Genomic DNA, 19,618 nt, shown 5'->3' on the forward strand with positions numbered 1-19,618 from the left:
TGAGTACTCAGTCATGATTAATCACAATTAAAAAATGCGATTAATCTGGTTTTAAAAATCATTAGACAACACTAACTGAAATAATTAGAAATAAATGAATCACGTGACTTAAGTATTTGTAGTTTAGTAGTACTTAGCACAATACCTTTATTTATAATATGCAACATTTACATATATGCAAACTTTGCATATATGTAAATGTCTTTGCATTGCAAAGACATAGTGTGGAGGAGTTCAAGTACCTAGGAGTCTTGTTCAGGAATGAGGGAAGAGTGGATGGTGAGATCGACAGGCGGATCGGTGCGGCGTCTTCAGTAATGCGGACGCTGTTTCGATCCGTTGTGGTGAAGAAGGAGCTGAGCCGGAAGGCGAAGCTCTCAATTTAGCGGTCGATCTACGTTCCCATCCTCATCTATGGTCATGAGCTTTGGGTCATGACCGAAAGGACAAGATCACGGGTACAAGCGGCCCAAATGAGTTTCCTCCACCGGGTGGCGGGTCTCTCCCTTAGAGATAGGGTGAGAAGCTCTGTCATCCGCGGGGAGCTCAAAGTAAAGCCGCTGCTCCTCCACATGGAGAGGAGCCAGATGAGGTGGTTCGGGCATCTGCTCAGGATGCCACCCGAACGCCTCCCTAGGGAGGTGTTTAGGGCACGTGGCAGACCCAGGACACGTTGGGGAGACTGTGTCTCCCGGCTGGCCTGGGAACGCCTCGGGATCCCCCAGGAAGAGCTGGACCAAGTGGCTGGGGAGAGGGAAGTCTGGGCTTCTCTGCTTCGGCTGCTGCCCCCGCGACCCGACCTCGGATAAGCGGAAGAAGATGAATGGATGGCAAAGAAATAATAATGATCGAACCTAGAGATGTCCGATAATATCGGCCGATAAATGCTTTAAAATGTAATATCGGAAATTATCGGTATCGTTTTTTTTGTTTTTTTTTAATTAAATCCACACAAAAAACACAAGATACACTTACAATTAGTACACCAACCCAAAAAACCTCCCTCCCCCATTTACACTCATTCACACAAAAGGGTTGTTTCTTTCTGTTATTAATATTCTGGTAGGTTCCTACATTATATATCAATATATATCAATACAGTCTGCAAGGGATACAGTCCGTAAGCACACATGATTGTGCGTGCTGCTGCTCCACTAATAGTACTAACCTTTAACACTTCATTTGACTCATTTTCATTCATTACTAGTTTCAACGTAACTGTTTTTATATTGTTTTACTTTCTTTTTTATTCAAGAAAATGTTTTTAATTTATTTATCTTATTTTATTTTATTACTTTAAAAAAAAAAAAGGACCTTATCTTCACCATTCCTGGTGGTCCAAATTAGGCATAATAATGTGTTAATTGCACGACTGTATATATCGGTATTGTTGATATCGGTATCGGTAATTAAAGAGCTGGACAATATCGGATATCGGCAAAAAAGCCATTAACATTACAGTACAAAAACGGCGCCAGGGGGTTGTAAATTCAATAAAGCAACTAAAATAGAATGCAATATATATATATATATATATATATATATATAAATATATATATATATATATATATATATATATATATATATATATATATATATGTAACAAAGTGTAAAGCAATAGGCTCACACAAGTTCCGTAAATAATCCAAATTTGGAGCACATCATCATAGTTTTCACAGCTTTTTGGATTTAGCGCGATATCTTTTTATTTTTTTTAATTTTTAATTGAATATTTAATGTGGCACATCCAAAAGCAACATTAACGAGACGCAACCAAAAATCCATCCATGATAGCAGTTTTGCTATTTTTTTTAATTTTTAATTTTTATTTTATAAACCTCTATTTATAAATTTCAACATTTACAAACAGTTGAGAAATAATAATTAAAGTACAAAAACAGTACAAAACAGCGCCAGGGTTTGTAAACTCAAAGTAACTTAAATAGAATGCAATATATATATATATATATATATATATATATATATATATATATATATATATATATATATATATATATATATATATATATATATATATATATGTATATATATATATATGTGTGTGACAAACTAAGTGCAAACCATATGTTCACACAATTTCAGTAAATAATTTAACTTTGGAACACAGCATCATAGTTTTCACAGCTTTTTGCTTGTTCCAGGTAGAAAGTGTTTTACAGTACCGGTATATGGAGCCCCTAAAGGGACATGGGGGAAAATTGTTTTTTTTATAATTTTTCGTTTTTTTTTAGACATGTATCTCGTGTGCACGAGAAACTTTTTATAAAGTTATAAAAAAAAAAAAAAAATGTGTATAATTTTTTATATAATTGTATTTTTTTAGACATGTATCTCGTGCGCACGAGAAACTTTTTATAAAGTTATAAAAAAAATTTTTTAAAATGTGTATAATTTTTTGTATAATTTACTTTTTTTTAGACATGTATCTCGTGCGCACGAGAAACTTTTTATAAAGTTATAAAAAAAAAAAATAAAAAAATTGTATAATTTTTTGTATAATTTACTTTTTTTTAGACATGTATCTCGTGCGCACGAGAAACTTTTTATAAAGTTATAAAAAAAAAAAAATGTGTATAAATTTTTGTATAATTTTATTTTTTTTAGACATGTATCTCGTGCGCACGAGAAACTTTTTATAAAGTTATAAAAAAAAAAAAAATTTGTATAATTTTTTGTATAATTGTATTTTTTTTAGACATGTATCTCGTGCGCACGAGAAACTTTTTATAAAGTTATAAAAAAAAATTTAAAATGTGTATAATTTTTTGTATAATTGTTTTTTTTAGACATGTATCTCGTGCGCACGAGAAACTTTTTATAAAGTTATAAAAAAAAAAAAAATTTGTATAATTTTTTGTATAATTGTATTTTTTTTAGACATGTATCTCGTGCGCACGAGAAACTTTTTATAAAGTTATAAAAAAATTTAAAAAATGTGTATAATTTTTTGTATAATTGTTTTTTTTAGACATGTATCTCGTGCGCACGAGAAACTTTTTATAAAGTTATAAAAAAAAAAAATGTGTATAAATTTTTGTATAATTTTATTTTTTTTAGACATGTATCTCGTGCGCACGAGAAACTTTTTATAAAGTTATAAAAAAAAATAAAAACAATGTGTATAATTTTTTGTATAATTTACTTTTTTTTAGACATGTATCTCGTGCGCACGAGAAACTTTTTATAAAGTTATAAAAAAATTAAAAAAATGTGTATAATTTTTTGTATAATTTTATTTTTTTTAGACATGTATCTCGTGCGCACGAGATACATGTCTAAAAAAAATAAAATAATTTTTTTTTTTATAAAAAAAAAAAGTATATATATCTTTTTTAATAACTTTATAAAAAGTTTCTCGTGCGCACGAGATACATGTCTAAAAAAAAAAATTAATTTTTTTTATAAAAAAAATATATATATATATTTTTTTAATAACTTTATAAAAAGTTTCTCGTGCGCACGAGAAACTTTTTATAAAGTTATAAAAAAAATAAAAAAAATGTGTATAATTTTTTGTATAATTTACTTTTTTTTAGACATGTATCTCGTGCGCACGAGAAACTTTTTATAAAGTTATAAAAAAAAAAAAAAATGTGTATAATTTTTTGTATAATTGTATTTTTTTTAGACATGTATCTCGTGCGCACGAGAAACTTTTTATAAAGTTATAAAAAAAAAAAAAAAAAATGTGTATAATTTTTTGTATAATTTACTTTTTTTTAGACATGTATCTCGTGCGCACGAGAAACTTTTTATAAAGTTATAAAAAAAAAAAAAAATGTGTATAATTTTTTGTATAATTTTATTTTTTTTAGACATGTATCTCGTGCGCACGAGATACATGTCTAAAAAAAATAAAATCTTTTTTTTTTTTTATAAAAAAAAAAATGTATATATATTTTTTTTTTAATAACTTTATAAAAAGATTCTCGTGCGCACGAGATACATGTCTAAAAAAAATAAAAAAAAATTTTTTTTATAAAAAAAAAAAAAAAAATATTTTTTTAATAACTTTATAAAAAGTTTCTCGTGCGCACGAGAAACTTTTTATAAAGTTATAAAAAAAAAAAAAAAAAATGTGTATAATTTTTTGTATAATTTACTTTTTTTTAGACATGTATCTCGTGCGCACGAGATACATGTCTAAAAAAAATAAAATAATTTTTTTTTTTTATAAAAAAAAAAATGTATATATATATTTTTTAATAACTTTATAAAAAGTTTCTCGTGCGCACGAGATACATGTCTAAAAAAAATAAAATTAATTTTTTTTTATAAAAAAAAATATATATATATTTTTTTAATAACTTTATAAAAAGTTTCTCGTGCGCACGAGAAACTTTTTATAAAGTTATAAAAAAAATAAAAAAAATGTGTATAATTTTTTGTATAATTTACTTTTTTTTAGACATGTATCTCGTGCGCACGAGAAACTTTTTATAAAGTTATAAAAAAAAAAAAAAATGTGTATAATTTTTTGTATAATTGTATTTTTTTTAGACATGTATCTCGTGCGCACGAGAAACTTTTTATAAAGTTATAAAAAAAATTAAAAAAAATGTGTATAATTTTTTGTATAATTTACTTTTTTTTAGACATGTATCTCGTGCGCACGAGAAACTTTTTATAAAGTTATAAAAAAAAAAAAAAATGTGTATAATTTTTTGTATAATTTTATTTTTTTTAGACATGTATCTCGTGCGCACGAGATACATGTCTAAAAAAAATAAAATCATTTTTTTTTTTTATAAAAAAAAAAATGTATATATATATTTTTTTTAATAACTTTATAAAAAGTTTCTCGTGCGCACGAGATACATGTCTAAAAAAAATAAAATTATTTTTTTTTTATAAAAAAAAAAAATATAAATATTTTTTTAATAACTTTATAAAAAGTTTCTCGTGCGCACGAGATACATGTCTAAAAAAAATAAAATTATTTTTTTTTTATAAAAAAAAAAAATATAAATATTTTTTTAATAACTTTATAAAAAGTTTCTCGTGCGCACGAGAAACTTTTTATATAGTTATATAAAAAAAAAAAAATGTGTATAATTTTTTGTATAATTTACTTTTTTTTAGACATGTATCTCGTGCGCACGAGATACATGTCTAAAAAAAATAAAATAATTTTTTTTTTTTATAAAAAAAAAAAAATGTATATATATATTTTTTAATAACTTTATAAAAAGTTTCTCGTGCGCACGAGATACATGTCTAAAAAAAATAAAATTATTTTTTTTTTTATAAAAAAAAAAAAATATATATTTTTTTAATAACTTTATAAAAAGTTTCTCGTGCGCACGAGAAACTTTTTATAAAGTTATAAAAAAAATAAAAAAAATGTGTATAATTTTTTGTATAATTTACTTTTTTTTAGACATGTATCTCGTGCGCACGAGAAACTTTTTATAAAGTTATAAAAAAAAAAAAAAATGTGTATAATTTTTTGTATAATTGTATTTTTTTTTAGACATGTATCTCGTGCGCACGAGAAACTTTTTATAAAGTTATAAAAAAAAAAAAAAAAAATGTGTATAATTTTTTGTATAATTTACTTTTTTTTAGACATGTATCTCGTGCGCACGAGAAACTTTTTATAAAGTTATAAAAAAATAAAAAAATGTGTATAATTTTTTGTATAATTTTATTTTTTTTAGACATGTATCTCGTGCGCACGAGAAACTTTTTATAAAGTTATAAAAAAAAAAAAAAAAAATGTGTATAATTTTTTGTATAATTTACTTTTTTTTAGACATGTATCTCGTGCGCACGAGAAACTTTTTATAAAGTTATAAAAAATAAAAAAAATGTGTATAATTTTTTGTATAATTTTATTTTTTTTAGACATGTATCTCGTGCGCACGAGATACATGTCTAAAAAAAATAAAATCATTTTTTTTTTTTATAAAAAAAAAAATGTATATATATTTTTTTTTTAATAACTTTATAAAAAGTTTCTCGTGCGCACGAGATACATGTCTAAAAAAAATAAAATTATTTTTTTTTTATAAAAAAAAAAAATATAAATATTTTTTTAATAACTTTATAAAAAGTTTCTCGTGCGCACGAGAAACTTTTTATAAAGTTATAAAAAAAAAAAAAAAAAATGTGTATAATTTTTTGTATAATTTACTTTTTTTTAGACATGTATCTCGTGCGCACGAGATACATGTCTAAAAAAAATAATTTTTTTTTTTTTTTTATAAAAAAAAAAATGTATATATATATTTTTTAATAACTTTATAAAAAGTTTCTCGTGCGCACGAGATACATGTCTAAAAAAAATAAAATTAATTTTTTTTTTATAAAAAAAAATATATATATATTTTTTTAATAACTTTATAAAAAGTTTCTCGTGCGCACGAGAAACTTTTTATAAAGTTATAAAAAAAATAAAAAAAATGTGTATAATTTTTTGTATAATTTACTTTTTTTTAGACATGTATCTCGTGCGCACGAGAAACTTTTTATAAAGTTATAAAAAAAAAAAAAATGTGTATAATTTTTTGTATAATTGTATTTTTTTTAGACATGTATCTCGTGCGCACGAGAAACTTTTTATAAAGTTATAAAAAAAAAAAAAAAAAATGTGTATAATTTTTTGTATAATTTACTTTTTTTTAGACATGTATCTCGTGCGCACGAGAAACTTTTTATAAAGTTATAAAAAAATAAAAAAATGTGTATAATTTTTTGTATAATTTTATTTTTTTTAGACATGTATCTCGTGCGCACGAGATACATGTCTAAAAAAAATAAAATCTTTTTTTTTTTTTATAAAAAAAAAATGTATATATATATTTTTTTTAATAACTTTATAAAAAGTTTCTCGTGCGCACGAGATACATGTCTAAAAAAAATAAAATTATTTTTTTTTTATAAAAAAAAAAATATATATATATTTTTTTAATAACTTTATAAAAAGTTTCTCGTGCGCACGAGAAACTTTTTATAAAGTTATAAAAAAAATTAAAAAAAATGTGTATAATTTTTTGTATAATTTACTTTTTTTTAGACATGTATCTCGTGCGCACGAGATACATGTCTAAAAAAAATAAAATAATTTTTTTTTTTTATAAAAAAAAAAATGTATATATATATTTTTTAATAACTTTATAAAAAGTTTCTCGTGCGCACGAGATACATGTCTAAAAAAAATAAAATTAATTTTTTTTTTATAAAAAAAAAAAAATATATATTTTTTTAATAACTTTATAAAAAGTTTCTCGTGCGCACGAGAAACTTTTTATAAAGTTATAAAAAAAATAAAAAAAATGTGTATAATTTTTTGTATAATTTACTTTTTTTTAGACATGTATCTCGTGCGCACGAGAAACTTTTTATAAAGTTATAAAAAAAAAAAAAAATGTGTATAATTTTTTGTATAATTGTATTTTTTTTAGACATGTATCTCGTGTGCACGAGAAACTTTTTATAAAGTTATAAAAAAAAAAAAAAAATGTGCATAATTTTTTGTATAATTTACTTTTTTTTAGACATGTATCTCGTGCGCACGAGAAACTTTTTATAAAGTTATAAAAAAATAAAAAAATGTGTATAATTTTTTGTATAATTTTATTTTTTTTAGACATGTATCTCGTGCGCACGAGATACATGTCTAAAAAAAATAAAATCATTTTTTTTTTTTATAAAAAATTTTTTTTATATATATATTTTTTAATAACTTTATAAAAAGTTTCTCGTGCACACGAGATACATGTCTAAAAAAAAAAATTAATTTTTTTTATAAAAAAAAAATATATATATATTTTTTTAATAACTTTATAAAAAGTTTCTCGTGCGCACGAGAAACTTTTTATAAAGTTATAAAAAAAAAAAAAAAATGTGTATAATTTTTTGTATAATTTACTTTTTTTTAGACATGTATCTCGTGCGCACGAGAAACTTTTTATAAAGTTATAAAAATTTTTTTAAAAAAGTGTATAATTTTTTGTATAATTTACTTTTTTTTAGACATGTATCTCGTGTGCACGAGAAACTTTTTATAAAGTTATAAAAAAAATAAAAAAAATGTGTATAATTTTTTATATAATTGTATTTTTTTTAGACATGTATCTCGTGCGCACGAGAAACTTTTTATAAAGTTATAAAAAAAAAAAAAAATGTGTATAATTTTTTGTATAATTGTATTTTTTTTAGACATGTATCTCGTGTGCACGAGAAACTTTTTATAAAGTTATAAAAAAAAAAAAAAAATGTGCATAATTTTTTGTATAATTTACTTTTTTTTAGACATGTATCTCGTGCGCACGAGAAACTTTTTATAAAGTTATAAAAAAATAAAAAAATGTGTATAATTTTTTGTATAATTTTATTTTTTTTAGACATGTATCTCGTGCGCACGAGATACATGTCTAAAAAAAATAAAATCATTTTTTTTTTTTATAAAAAAAAATTTTTATATATATATTTTTTAATAACTTTATAAAAAGTTTCTCGTGCACACGAGATACATGTCTAAAAAAAAAAATTAATTTTTTTTTATAAAAAAAAAATATATATATATTTTTTTAATAACTTTATAAAAAGTTTCTCGTGCGCACGAGAAACTTTTTATAAAGTTATAAAAAAAAAAAAAAAATGTGTATAATTTTTTGTATAATTTACTTTTTTTTAGACATGTATCTCGTGCGCACGAGAAACTTTTTATAAAGTTATAAAAAATTTTTTAAAAAAGTGTATAATTTTTTGTATAATTTACTTTTTTTTAGACATGTATCTCGTGTGCACGAGAAACTTTTTATAAAGTTATAAAAAAAATAAAAAAAATGTGTATAATTTTTTATATAATTGTATTTTTTTTAGACATGTATCTCGTGCGCACGAGAAACTTTTTATAAAGTTATAAAAAAAAAAAATGTGTATACATTTTTGTATAATTTTATTTTTTTTAGACATGTATCTCGTGCGCACGAGATACATGTCTAAAAAAAAAAAAATACTTTTTTTTTTTAATAAAAAAAATAAATATATATATATATATTTTTTAATAACTTTATAAAAAGTTTCTCGTGCACACGAGATACATGTCTAAAAAAAATAAAATACATTTTTTTTTTATAAAAAAAAAAAAAAAAAAAATTTTTTTTTAAATAACTTTATAAAAAGTTTCTCGTGCGCACGAGATACATGTCTAAAAAATAAAAATATTTTAATTTTTTTATAAAAAATGTTTTTTTCCCCATGTCTCTTTAGGGACTCCGTAGTTTTAACATAAAGTTCTAATTCTATTTTAAAGGCACACAAACAGGTCGGGTATTGAGAAACTTACATTTATGAATATAAAACTTAGCCAATAGTACAACAAGGTTGCAAAGGTAAAATTCCTTTTCAATTTTTCTTTCATACAGTGTAAATCCAAATAGCACATCTTTAAATTAGTGTTTCCCACCACGTTTGCCGTCAAGCGTCACTTATTGAAGCCGGACAGAATTTTATTTTGAAAAGCGGAAGCAGTTGGGTAATTGCCGCTGAGCAGCCAGTCTGTTTCCTGCCTGTCAACAACACTGCAAGCTGAGACAGGAGAGCAGCCTGTTGGCGAGCTAAGCTCAAATAAACACAGACTTTTACTACACAGTCTGCTTATTTCCTCCGTCATGTAACGACCGAGGAAACTTACCTGGACCGGGCGGGAGGTCGGACGGACTTTGTAGTTGGGTAAGTTGACGACATCCAGCAGAGAAAGAGACAGCTTGACTTGTCTTCAATTGTTAGCTCCTGGTTGCTAACGAGGGACTTTAAAGATGTTTACATGTTCGCATAATCTCACTACAATCTTTACCCTTTTTACTCTTATTCTTCTTTAAAGTGCTCGCACATTTCTTACTTTCAACGGACTCCACTTTCAAAACAGGCCGACGGACTTTTGCTAATCCCCAGCAGGTTGTGCTCCACCATTAGTGCTTAAATTAAGTTAAGTTAAGTTGTGCTCCACCATTAGTGCTTAAGTTAAGTTAAGTTAAGTTGTGGTCCACCATTAGTGCTTAAGTTAAGTTAAGTTGTGGTCTACCATTAGTGGTTAAGTTAAGTTAAGTTGTGGTCCACCATTAGTGGTTAAGTTAAGTTGTGGTCCACCATTAGTGGTTAAGTTAAGTTGTGCTCCACCATTAGTGCTTAAGTTAAGTTAAGTTAAGTTGTGGTCCACCATTAGTGGTTAAGTTAAGTTAAGTTGTGGTCCACCATTAGTGTTTAAGTTAAGTTGTGGTCCACCATTAGTGGTTAAGTTAAGTTAAGTTGTGGTCCACCATTAGTGGTTAAGTTAAGTTAAGGTCCACCATTAGTGGTTAAGTTAAGTTAAGTTGTGGTCCAACATAAGTGGTTAAGTTAAGTTGTGGTCCACCATTAGCGGTTAAGTTAAGTTAAGTTGTGGTCCATCATTAGTGGTTAAGTAAAGTTGTGGTCCAGCATTAGTGGTTAAGTTAAGTTGTGGTCTACCATTAGTGGTTAAGTTAAGTTAAGTTGTGGTCTACCATTAGTGGTTAAGTTAAGTTGTGGTCTACCATTAGTGGTTTAGTTAAGTGGTGATCCACCATTAGTGGTTAAGTAAAGTTAAGTTGTGGTCTACCATTAGGGGTTAAGATAAGTTAAGTTGTGGTCCACCATTAGTGGTTAAGTTAAGTTGTGGTCCACCATTAGTGGATAAGTTTAGTTGTGGTCCAACATTAGTGGTTAAGTTAAGTTGTGGTCCACCATTAGTGGTTAAGTTAAGTTAAGTTGTGGTCCATCATTAGTGGTTAAGTTAAGCTAAGTTGTGGTCCACCATTAGTGGTTAGGTTAAGTTAAGTTAAGTTGTGGTCTACCATTAGTGGTTAAGTTAAGTTGTGGTCCAACATTAGTGGATAAGTTAAGTTGTGGTGCACCATTAGTGGTTAAGTTAAGTTAAGTTGTGGTCCATCATTAGTGGTTAAGTTAAGCTAAGTTGTGGTCCACCATTAGTGGTTAGGTTAAGTTAAGTTAAGTTGTGGTCTACCATTAGTGGTTAAGTTAAGTTGTGGTCCAACATTAGTGGATAAGTTAAGTTGTGGTCCAACATTAGTGGTTAAGTTAAGTTGTGGTCCACCATTAGTGGTTAAGTTAAGTTAAGTTGTGGTCCATCATTAGTGGTTAAGTTAAGCTAAGTTGTGGCCCACCATTAGTGGTTAGGTTAAGTTAAGTTAAGTTGTGGTCTACCATTAGTGGTTAAGTTAAGTTGTGGTCCAACATTAGTGGTTAAGTTAAGTTGTGGTCTACCATTAGTGGTTAAGTTAAGTTAAGTTGTGGTCTACCATTAGTGGTTAAGTTAAGTTGTGGTCCACCATTAGTGGTTAAGTTAAGTTAAGTTGTTGTCCATCATTAGTGGTTAAGTTAAGCTAAGTTGTGGTCCACCATTAGTGGTTAAGTTAAGTTGTGGTCTACCATTAGTGGTTAAGTTAAGTTGTGGTCCAACATTAGTGGTTAAGTTAAGTTGTGGTCCACCATTAGTGGTTAAGTTAAGTTAAGTTGTGGTCTACCATTAGTGGATAAGTTAAGTTGTGGTCCAACATTAGTGGTTAAGTTAAGTTGTGGTCCACCATTAGTGGTTAAGTTAAGTTAAGTTGTGGTCTACCATTAATGGTTAAGTTAAGTTGTGGTCCACCATTAGTGGTTAAGTTAAGTTAAGTTGTGGTCTACCATTAGTGGTTAAGTTAAGTTGTGGTCCACCATTAGTGGTTAAGTTGTGGTCCATCATTAGTGGTTAAGTTAAGTTGTGGTCCACCATTAGTGGTTAAGTTAAGTTAAGTTGTGGTCTACCATTAGTGGTTAAGTTAAGTTAAGTTGTGGTCTACCATTAGTGGTTAAGTTAAGTGGTGATCCACCATTAGTGGTTAAGTTAAGTTAAGTTGTGGTCCACCATTAGTGGTTAAGTTAAGTTGTGGTCTACCATTAGTGGTTAAGTTAAGTTAAGTTGTGGTCTACATTAGTGGTTAAGTTAAGTTGTGGTCTACCATTAGTGGTTAAGTTAAGTTGTGGTCCACCATTAGTGGTTAAGTTAAGTTGTGGTCTACCATTAGTGGTTAAGTTAAGTTAAGTTGTGGTCTACATTAGTGGTTAAGTTAAGTTAAGTTGTGGTCTACATTAGTGGTTAAGTTAAGTTAAGCGGCCACAGGAGGGACATTTAGTAGCACTTGTGGGGACAAGCGGTAGGAAATGGATGGATGGATGTTGACTTGCAACACGGAGATCAAGTCAATGCATCCACTAAAAATCAACGCAAGTTGCTAAAATAGGTGCAAACCTTCTTAAAGTCTAATTGACTCTCCATACAAAAGTGAAGTTGTCAGGTTGTGTAAATGGTAAATAAAAAGAGAATACAACAAATCCTTTTCAACTTATATTCAATTGAATAGACTGCAAAGACAAGATATTTCATGTTCACACTGAGAAACTACATTTTTTTTTGCAAATAATCATTAACTTAGAGTTTGAAAAAAATTTGCACAGGGGCATTTTTTACCAGTGTGTTACATGGCCTTTCCTTTTAACAACACTCAGTAAAGGTTTGGGAACTGAGGAGACACATTTTTGAAGTGGAATTCTTTCCCATTCTTGCTTGATGTACAGCTTAAGTTGTTCAACAGTCTCCCTTCTCATATTTTAGCCTTCGCACATTTTCAATGTCTGGACTACAGGCAGGCCAGTCTAGTACCTGCACTCTTTTACTATGAAGCCACGTTGATGGAACACGTGGCTTGGCATTGTCTTGCTGAAATAAGCAGGGGCGTCCGCGATAACGTTGCTGGGATGGCAACATATGTTGCTGTATGTACCTTTCAGCATTAATGGTGCCTTCACAGATGTGTAAGTTACCCATGTCTTGGCCACTAATACACCCCCATACCATCACACATGCTGCCTTTTACACTTTCACCCTAGAACAATCCGGATGGTTCTTTTCCTCTTTGTTCCGGAGGGCACGACGTCCACAGTTTCCAAAAACAATTTGAAATGTGGACTCGTCAGACCACAGAACGCTTTTTCCACTTTGCATCAGTCCATCTTAAATGAGCTCGGGACCATGTGTTGTTCTGGGTGTTGTTGATAAATGGCCTTCGTTTTGCATAGTAGAGTTTTAACTTGCACTTACAGATGTAGCAACGAATTGTAGTTACTGACAGTGGTTTTCTGAAGTTTTGCTGAGCCCATGTGGTGATATCCTTTACACACTGATGTCGCTTTTTGATGCAGCACCGCCTGAGGGATTGAATGTCCATAATTTAATGGCTTACGTGCAGTGATTTCTCCAGATTCTCTGAACCTTTTGATGATATTACGGAGCGTAGATGGTGAAATCCCTAAATTCCTTGTTGAGAAATGTTGTTCTTAAACAATTTGCTCAGGCGTTTGTTGACAAAGTGGTGACCCTCGCCCCCGTCCTTGTTTGTGAATGAGTGAACATTTCATGGAAGCTGCTTTTATACCCAATCATGGCACCCACCTGTTCCCAATTAGCCTGTTCACCTGTGGGACGTTCCAAATAAGTCTTTGATGAGCATTCCTCAACTTTCTCACTCTTTTTTGCCACTTGTGCCAGCTTTTTGTGAAACATGTTGCAGGCATCAAATTCCAAATGAGCTAATATTTGCAAAAAATAACAAAGTTTACCAGTTCGAACGTTAAGTATCTTGTCTTTGCAGTCTATTCAATTGAATATAAGGATAAGGATTTGTTGTATTCTCTTTTTATTTACCATTTACACAACCTGACAACTTCACTGCTTTTGTAGTTTGTATTTTAACTATGTGGCCTTTTTATTGATGCACTTTTTTATTGATTTGTGTGGTTTTTACTGCAGGACATCCTAAACATGATGAGTGTTATTTGGTGTTTTTTGTATTGTATTGATGGATTCTACATTGTTGTCAGATTGTGCAAAACACAAAGAAATGTGTGAATTGTAACAAAACAAACACTATTTTTAAATCTGCGTGCAACGAGCGTTTGCCAGAACTTGCTAAGAGTGTAATGATCTGAATGTTGCACAAATGATCCAGGACTTTTTTCTCAACCTGGGCAAAAGGGGGCTAAGACATACTTGCCAACCCTCCCGGATTTTCCGGGAGACTCCCGAAATTCAGCGCCTCTCCCGAAAACCTCCCGGGACACATTTTCTCCCGAAAATCTCCAGAAATTCAGGCGGACCTGGATGCCACGCCCCCTCCAGCTCCATGCGGACCCTCCAGGTCCGCATGGAGCAATGTTGTTGTAATATATTGAGTTGGAGGCAATAAACAGGGGAGGGGATGAAGTGCGTCTCTTTACTGTAGACTTCAGAACAGACTCACACACTTGACGTCAGGTGCGCAACACCACGTAAATCGTTGGCCAACCAAAAAGTAACCCCAGTACGCTATAGCCAACATTCACCAGGAGATGGCAACAGACAAACATAGATCACTCTATTACATTCCAGTCTCTCCATGTTTTCTCCATGGTAACATGTGATCCACATGCACTGTCTCTGTCCCTCTTGATTGATATATATATATATATATATATATATATATATATATATATATATATATATATATATATATATAAGAAAATACTTCACTTTCAGTGAATTCTAGCTATATATATATATATATATATATATATATATATATATACATATATATATATATATATATATATGAACTCGTTGGGAGTTTCCTCCTCTCCCAGCTCGCTAGCCTCAATCTGAACCTTGGTATTTACCGTGATGACGGACTGGCAGTGTGTCGCGCCTCGCCAAGGAGCAGCGAGAATACCAAGAAGCGCATATGCCAAATTTTCAAAGAGAACGGCCTACGGATCACGATTGAAGCCAACAAGCAAACCGTCAACTTCCTTGACGTCACTTTCAACCTGAGAAATAACAGCTACCAACCATTCACGAAACCCAACACAACACTCCAATACGTGCACCATGACAGCAACCACCCACCCACCACCACGAAAAGAATACCTACCGGAATTAATAAAAGGCTATCGATGCTGTCATCTAGCAAAGCTGAATTTGACCAAGCAACCCCCCCGTACCAAAAAGCCCTTGATGAAAGCGGATACAATTTCACCCTCACCTATGAACCCACGCCAGGAAACCAGCCAAAAAAGAACAGAAAACGAAACGACATCATCTGGTACAACCCCCCATACAGCAAAAACGTCTCAACTAACATTGGACACAAATTCCTCAATCTGATTGACAAACACTTTCCCAAAGACAACACCCTAAGAAAAGTATTCAACAAGAACAACATTAAATTGAGCTACAGCTGCATGAACAATATACGACAAATCATCTCAAACCACAACAAAACAATTGCAAATGAGCCGTCGGCCCCCGGACAGAGCGACTCCAAAACCAACAAAGGCTGTAACTGTCGAAAGAAACCTGATTGCCCTCTCAACGGGGGGTGCTTACAAACATCAGTTGTCTACCAATCTAAGGTAACACGCAAGGACATTAACACATCCGACACATATGTAGGATTAACCGAGGGAGAATTCAAAACCAGATGGAACAATCACAAGGCTTCTTTCAGGAACCAAAACCTGCGGAATACCACAGAACTCAGCAAACACATTTGGGACCTCAAAGACAATAATGTTGAATATTCAATAACATGGCAAATTCTTGCATCCAGCACACCTTACAATAGTGGTAATAAAAGATGCAACCTATGCTTGAAAGAGAAACTGTTTATTATTTACCGTCCAGACCTGTCATCCCTCAACAAGCGCAGCGAAATTGTAACAGCATGCCGCCACAGACGGAAACACCTCCTAGGTAACACATGAGCCAATCACCACGCCCCTACGCCAGCCTGTACCCACCCACTCTGTGCCCTATATAAACCATGGTATGTGAATGCTCCCATTAAAAACTCCTGATGATTGAGGGAACCCCCCCTCATGAAACAGGCCTGTAGAGATGAAATAGTCTTGTGATTTTTTTCCCCACACATACATATATATATATATATATATATATATATATATACATATATATATATATATATATATATATATATATATATTTATATGAAATACTTGACTTGGTGATTTCTAGCTGTAAATATACTCCTCCCCTCTTAGCCACGCCCCCGACCACGCCCCCCACCCCCACCCCCCGAAATCGGAGGTCTCAAGGTTGGCAGGTATGGGCTAAGAAAATAATAGATTTTCATGACTTAAGTTTTGTTTTCCTTCAATAAAATCAGTTATGACACTCATCACAAGCACGTTCCATTAAAAATGTGTTTTCACTGAATTTGACCGAAAAATATTCAACAAAATAGTTAAGCTAAGCAACAATGACAAATGTATGAGTATGTATGAGTTCTATATTGTTGATATTTCTGATAACATGTCTTAGGCTGTTGATATATGTTGTTCGTTGTCAACTTGGAGCTTTCTTCCTGTTTACATCAGTTTTTCTAAGCTGTCTTTTCTAATGATATGTCCGAGGAATGTCAGCTGTCTATTTTGAATCGTTGCAATTAGAGATCTTCTTGTTTTTGCCCTTGTCAATCAATACCTCTTCGTGACTTTCCTTTTCAGTCCATAATATTTCTGAAGAACCACATTTCAGTTGCCTCTAATTTTCTCAGTTGTTGATTGTTTAAAGTCCAGCATTCACAGCCGTAAAGTAGGACAGACCATACGCATACCTGCCAACTACTCCGGTTTTCCCGTAATTAGTACGGTTTTCATCAACCTATTCCGGGTTACGGTTGCAGTGATAAAAAATAAGTTTTTTCATTAATTAATTTTTTTTTTTTTTTTTAAAGTTTTATTCACGAAATCGCGTAACAACAATGACAATCGACACTGCTTCCCGTAACTTCCTATCGAGCCATTCCGAATGCCATGCGCGAGGCTATTTATAGCACCGCTGCCAAGCACGAGGCACCAGTTGCCATTGTTTCCAAACGAGCGAACGATCATGGAATCAGCCGGAGAAAAATGGCAAACGAGTCTTAAACCGAAAAGAAAACTGCAGTCATTCCGTGAAGAATATTCAAAAGCCTATCCGGGAATAATTATCCGTTCCAAAAAGGGTGAAAACTACGCGAATTGCACCTTGTGCAGACAAGATTTTTCGATCGGACACGGAGGAATTAGCGATGTAAAAGACCACGTTGGGACAAAAAAACACAAGTCTAATGCCGTTGCTAGCGATAGAAGTGGAAAACTTTCAACGTTTTTCGTCGCCCAAACAGATTCTTTGGATGTGATAAATGCCGAAGTTTTATTTATGATGCTATTGAATTACATTTTAATGAAGTAAACTTATCATAAAGTTACCATATCATTTTTGCAGTATGATCAATCTGATAGAATAAATTTGGATTTTAGCCACAAAAAGGTAATGACACCAATGTTATCTATTGGAATTGTTTAGTACTGTTATACTGTTAAAAGTGTTTATACTATTTATGCTTTCAAGTCCAAGTTGAAGAAATCTTGTTAAATGTTGACAGCATAACTACCAAAATACAGAAGTATGTCCTTAATATTTTTGCAGTGCTATTTCTGTTGAAAAGTTCAAATGATTACATTAGAGATGTGATGTGCCACTTTTCAAGTGTCTGATGGCTTAAATTAATTTTCATTCATTTTTCATATTTTGAATTCTTTTGAAAGGCTTACAAAAAAACTACATTTGAATTGTAATTCCATGCTATTGACAGGACTATTAATTTTAATGAAGTTAGCTTACCATGTTTACAGTATGATAATTGTGATAGAAATGTGAATTTTAGGCACAGAATATTTTTTACAATTGAACAAGGCAGTAGATTATACAAGCTTGGACAGAAAGTTAATAATGACACCAATTTTTTTTTTTAATGGAATTGTTTAGTACTGTTTTACCATTTGTTTACTGTAAAAAGTGTTTATACTTTCAATTAACAAATTGAAGTATTGTGAAAGGTTGACAGGATAACTGGCATTAACTGTCAAAATAATTTCAAACTATTGAAGTTAGCTTACAGAATAAACATGTCAATCAACCCATATGATTTTTGCTGTAATATTTTTGTTTTGAAAAGTCACTGTGACTGATAGAAAAGTGATGGTTTTAGCAACATTTTAACCTGTCTGAATGCAATCAATCATTTTGCGTCGGGGGGCGAAGCCTGAACCCCCCACCAGGACTTTGTCCTGGACCTACCGGGGCCTGCGGCCCCTGGACCCTGGCTACTAGGTTTTACTGATTTCAAAAGTTGGCAGGTATGCATACGTACGTTTTGAGGACTCTGAGCTTGGTGTCAATTGAGATGTTTCTATTTTTAAATATAAGACTCATTTTGTTGAAGCTGTCTTTTGACATGGCAATCCGTTTGTTGATCTCTTTTTCACACCTACCATCAGATGTTACTGTGACACCCAGGTATTTGAATTGTTTTATTTTCTTGTTGTTGCATGTGAGGTTACATGCAGGTGGAGGTGGTTTCTTGGAAACTGTCAGGCTTTCGGTTTTGTTGATGTTTTAAGTCTGTTTGCTTCACTGTGGGCTACTACTGTGTTCAGGATGTTCTGTAGTTTTTCTTCAGAGGCTGCCACAAGCAGAATGCGGTATAGGTTCAGGAAAGATGGACTGGCGGAGATGATTGGCTTTAGTTTATTATCTATTTCTACCATACATCGATAATCCGCCGGCGTCAAAAATGGGGCGAATTCCAAACCGCTCCTTTGGAAGAAGTAGGAAGGAAGGCAAGATAAATAGCTCTGCAATGCCTCCATGCTTTGATTTTACATTTCTGGGATTTATGCAGATCGTAAATACACAACAGCAGGTACCAATTGGTAAAAAAAGTTGATTTTTCAAAATAAGGCCCTAAAATGCTGGGGGGCTCAACTCGGGCTAAACAGACTTCTGACAGGGCTGTAGTCCCCCTCTAGTCCCCCTCTAGTCCCTGCCCATGTCACTAGTAGACCCGTACAAGCAGACGTTTGCATTCCATTAACAAGCGGTATAAAATGGATGATATGTAGCTAAAATGTTTCCTCCACGATTTATATTTAAGACGGAAAGAGAAATAAATGACCGAGTGATTTGAACATCCAGTGACAGTTGAGCGTTGCATGTCTGTATTCATGTATTTTCATGTCTGGTTGTGTGTCATCGTAGCTGATTGCTTAACTGATTGCTGAAGTCTGTGCCAGTATCAACACAATATGAATGTCCTAAGATAATAACAAGTGTGCTGTTCTTCTCAGTTTTAAATAGTTGAGTGGCTCTGTTGGGCTTTATCTACAACAGTCTACTCAGATAAAAGCCTTGTGCTTGCTCCTTTTTGACCTAAGTGTGTTCCTCTTAGGCTGCTTCAACACACTCTTCCTCTGTGACATGACATCGCTGCTTGCTACTAACTACAACACCCAGAGTTCTACAGCAACCGGTTGACATTTGCTCAGGTAAAGTCTTGTTTTTGTATCATTTTTTTTGCTGCTCTTTTTCCAAAATCCACATTTGTAGGGCGATGTTTATGCACAGAAACATGTGGAATATGTTATCCAACACTTCTAAAGGTCAAACAGGGAAGGGCGTGACTTGTCCTCAGTC

General features: G+C 31.3%; 1 protein-coding gene across 3 annotated transcripts in view; it reads left to right on the forward strand.

Annotated features, from left to right (window-relative positions):
* The first annotated feature begins 9,532 nt into the window (after positions 1–9,532).
* The window catches only part of LOC133622987 (uncharacterized), a 78,100-nt gene continuing 68,014 nt past the window's right edge, over positions 9,533–19,618 (forward strand). For all 3 annotated transcript variants that reach the window (XM_061985859.2, XM_061985860.2, XM_061985862.2), the window contains exons 1-2: positions 9,533–9,702; positions 19,374–19,470. The gene's annotated coding sequence lies outside the window, so the exon portion shown is untranslated. The remainder of the gene's footprint in view (positions 9,703–19,373; positions 19,471–19,618) is intronic.

This window comes from Nerophis lumbriciformis, linkage group LG12 (genome assembly GCF_033978685.3).
Source record: "Nerophis lumbriciformis linkage group LG12, RoL_Nlum_v2.1, whole genome shotgun sequence".
Classification (NCBI taxonomy): domain Eukaryota; kingdom Metazoa; phylum Chordata; class Actinopteri; order Syngnathiformes; family Syngnathidae; genus Nerophis; species Nerophis lumbriciformis.